At 31.9% G+C, this 3,708-nt stretch overlaps 1 pseudogene; it reads right to left on the bottom strand.

Annotated features, from left to right (window-relative positions):
* Nucleotides 1-216: 216 nt before the first annotated feature.
* Nucleotides 217-1,811, bottom strand: LOC129320364 (L-type lectin-domain containing receptor kinase IX.1-like; annotated as a pseudogene).
* Nucleotides 1,812-3,708: the final 1,897 nt, after the last annotated feature.

Genomic DNA, 3,708 nt, shown 5'->3' with positions numbered 1-3,708 from the left:
AAAAGTATATCCAAAATTACCCTTTATGAGAAAGAAAAAGTAATATGATATCACTTTTTGAATTTGTTATATAGGGATATATTTGAAATTCTACACACTTTTATTACTTAAACTTTTTTTGTATTGATATTGATGATGTTAGTAGAAATGACTTATAAAAAGGGCCGGAGGATTATTTCTTTTTCTAATCCTAAATATAAGAACTAGATGACCAATTTATAAATATAGTTGCAACTTTTCATCCATGGCCAAGGCTAGCTCTCCTCTCGCATAATGGCCCTAGACCCATTCAATCAATCCTATTTCTCTACCTCCATCCTTCATAAGGACATTTTCTTTTTTTCTAGTGGAAATCTCCAAGGCAACCACTCCAAAGCTATAAACATCTGATTCCTTACTAGGCCTACATATACTCACATATTTTGGAGCCACATAGCCCATTATGCCTGCCAATCTTGATGTATGGGCTCCTATATCATGGTCCACAAGCTTGGCCAACCCAAAGTCTCCAAGTTTTACATTGAAGTTGGAATCTAGCATGACATTGATTGATTTGATATCTCGGTGAAGCATGCATTGCTGCCATTCTTTATGAAGCTAGAGCACTCCTGAGTCTAATCCCAAAGCTATTTGTGCCTCAAGTTCCATAGAAAAGGAGGCTTCTTCCCTGACAAATAAGCATCAAGGCTACCATTTGACATGAACTCATAAAAAAGTAGAAACTCACAATTTTCATGGCACTAATCGATGAGCTGCACAAGATTCCTGTGTCTTAGCTGACTAACAATCTTAACCTCAGTTATATACTCTTTTTTCCTTTACCTTGATCCTCTTGATACTTTCTTCTTAGCAACTGTTAAATCTATATCTGAAAAATAACCTTGGTAAATAGCTCCAAATCCACCTCGACCTAATTCCCTGTCTTTAGAGAAATTGTTGATAGCCTTAACAAGTTTTTCATGAGAGAACCTTCTCGGTCCTGCTCCCCTTTTAAGGTCATCATTCATTGACGTTAAGTTTGTACCTTCTTTCATAGTGCTTCTCATTTTTTTCTTCCTCCAAAGTAATGCGTATGTTACAATTACTCCTCCAACTATCAAAACAACACTCCCTAAAATGGTGACTAAAATTATCATAAGTTTTGTCTTGTTTTTGTTATTTTCTGTATCATCCATTGTTGAGTTGAACTCCCAAGAGAGAAGAGTATTGAGTTCTCCATACTCTTCGGTTGCCACAGAAAATCCAACTCTAACCCATTCAGGCAACGCCTCAGATAAATCAATTAGATAAGAGAGACTAGTGTTCTCTTGAGGACTAAATGTTTTCTGGTATTTCCATGAGACACTCAAGTTCTTCGATGTAGAGTTGTAGGCAATCCATATATTTACAATATCATTACTGTGTAGACTAGCATTCCAATACGTAGATACTAATGGCACAAGAGAATAGTTGTTGATTCCCATATGTTCCATCGTCTCACCCTATTCAGTATTTGCATAAGAATCGAACTCCATGTGAATAATTTGGCTCTTGGATGAGAAGCTAGTTTTCATATTGAATAGGCCCATAAAGCCACTAGCAGAATTTGGAGGGATTTCAAAGCCAAAAGGAGCAAGGAAGAAGCAAATTCCATGGCCATACTTAGTTTTACCATGTGTGTCTATAGTGAAGGTATAGTGGGAGGTGAAGTCAGTGATGTGTCCAGTACTTGGGTCTCAGAGTTTGACTATTCTGGCATAGATGGCCCAACCGACTTGACAAGTATAGTCTTCATAAGAGTCCGATTTCTTGCTGAGCACCGTGGTGCTCATCATAAGAAAAGATCTAGGCCATCCAAATTAAAATTTGGATGGCCTAGATTTTTTCAATTTCAATTTTAATTTCAATTTTATAAAAATAAAATTTATAAACTTTTTTGATAAATATATTCATCATCTAAATAGTACTAATTTAATTTGAGATTTTAAGTGGTTCAATTTAATATTATAATTTTCATAAACTGACTATCTAAATGTACTCTGGACAAGACATATTCAATATTAATTTTTTAATAATTTTTTATTTTAATAAATATAAAATAAAAATAAAAACTTTAAATTGAGGCCTTGCAGATAAAAATTTAATATTGAATTTGGACTCTTCAGAATACATCTAGATAATTAATTTATAAAAATTATAATATTAAATTGAACCATTCAAATTTAATCAGTATTATCTAGATTGATGATGAATATATTCAGATTGATGATAAATATATTTATTAAAAACATTTATACATTTTATTTTTATAAAATTAAAATTGAAATTGAAATTGAAATTAAAATTGAAAAAAATAGAAAAATTTAGATGGTCCAAATCCTTTCTTATGATGAGCACGGCCGAAACCGAACTCGTCTTCATAAATGTTGAATTGAATAGAACCAGCCTGAGATCCAGCAGATCCCATGTAGAGTATGTCGGCATCATTAGAGCCAAATCTAGACTCTTAAATGTACAGTGAATAGATAGGGATGAGAGGTAAGGAGAAGCAGAATAATAGAGGAAGAAGATGAGAATAGCAAAAAGCATAGGTCATGCCTTGTGTTTGGAATGGAAGTCTTCCAGGGATAAGTAAGAGAGATTGTAAGCCATATCTATATAGAGATGATGGATCACTTAAAAGGGCAATCTCTTAAGAATTATGAAGGTTAGTACAAAAAATAGATTAGTTGGTACTACAAACTAAGGCTAACGATATTATTAAATTTAATTAATTATCAAGATGTGATATCGATAAGGGCATATAAGGTAAAATCCCAACTTTGTTTGGATCATACATCTTGGAATTGTCAGGGTAGCTTCCTGACTTGAAAATTGTTGTTGTTCAGGCAATTTTTTTATCTTTTGATTTTCAATTTTGATTATTTTAAGAAAAAAGGTTTTAAAAAAGGTGTTTGATAAACATTTTTTTACTGTTGTATTAAACAGTTTTATTCAGCGAAGTACTTGTTATTTATAAATTATTACGGATCACTTAAAAGGAAATTCTATTGAGAATAAAGATATTTATAGAAGAGAATTAAGAGTATTATGGATCACTTAAAAAGTTTAAATTTTAAATTTAAAAGAATAAGTACTTTTTGAAGGAAAAAGTAATTAGATATTATTAAATTTTTTGAAAAAATTTTCAATTTTATTTAATTAAATTATAAATGTCAATATTATAACAAAGATGTATGAAATTTATGTTGTATGTGTGTCAAAATTGTGTGTGTGTCAAAGTCCCACATTGACTAAAAGAAGGACTCTCCTAATGTATATATATACTAAGGAATGTAGTGGGCTCGTAAAATAGGCTTGAAGGAGAAGTGGCCTCACGCACATGAGACAGGCCAACATAAGGCAATCACAGTTGAAATCAACTGATTCACCCCCCAGCGTGAGTTCAAGAGGCAATGGGTTTCTTTTACCAGGTTATTTTTACAAAATAATTAAATAAATAATTATTTTTAGCTTTGCTGTTTCAAATTTAAACTTGAAGCCTTAATAGTTTTTCCAGCATTAAATCTCTTCTAAAAACTAATTTTATGAGTTAATCTTTCATTTGCCAACGTCTCCAGATAAACCGATTTTGTGAAGTTAATGTCTTAAACGTTTTTTCTGTGGATTAATGGACGTGTGTAACTGAAGCATTAATCCATGTATGTTTTGCTGTTTAAAACGTGTGTA

This window comes from Prosopis cineraria, unplaced genomic scaffold (genome assembly GCF_029017545.1).
Source record: "Prosopis cineraria cultivar Desert tree isolate PC_DT_omini unplaced genomic scaffold, ASM2901754v1 PC9, whole genome shotgun sequence".
NCBI classification, from domain to species: Eukaryota; Viridiplantae; Streptophyta; class Magnoliopsida; order Fabales; family Fabaceae; genus Prosopis; species Prosopis cineraria.
The sequence above is the reverse complement of the archived record's forward strand: the minus strand, read 5'-3'. Positions and strand labels throughout refer to the sequence as shown.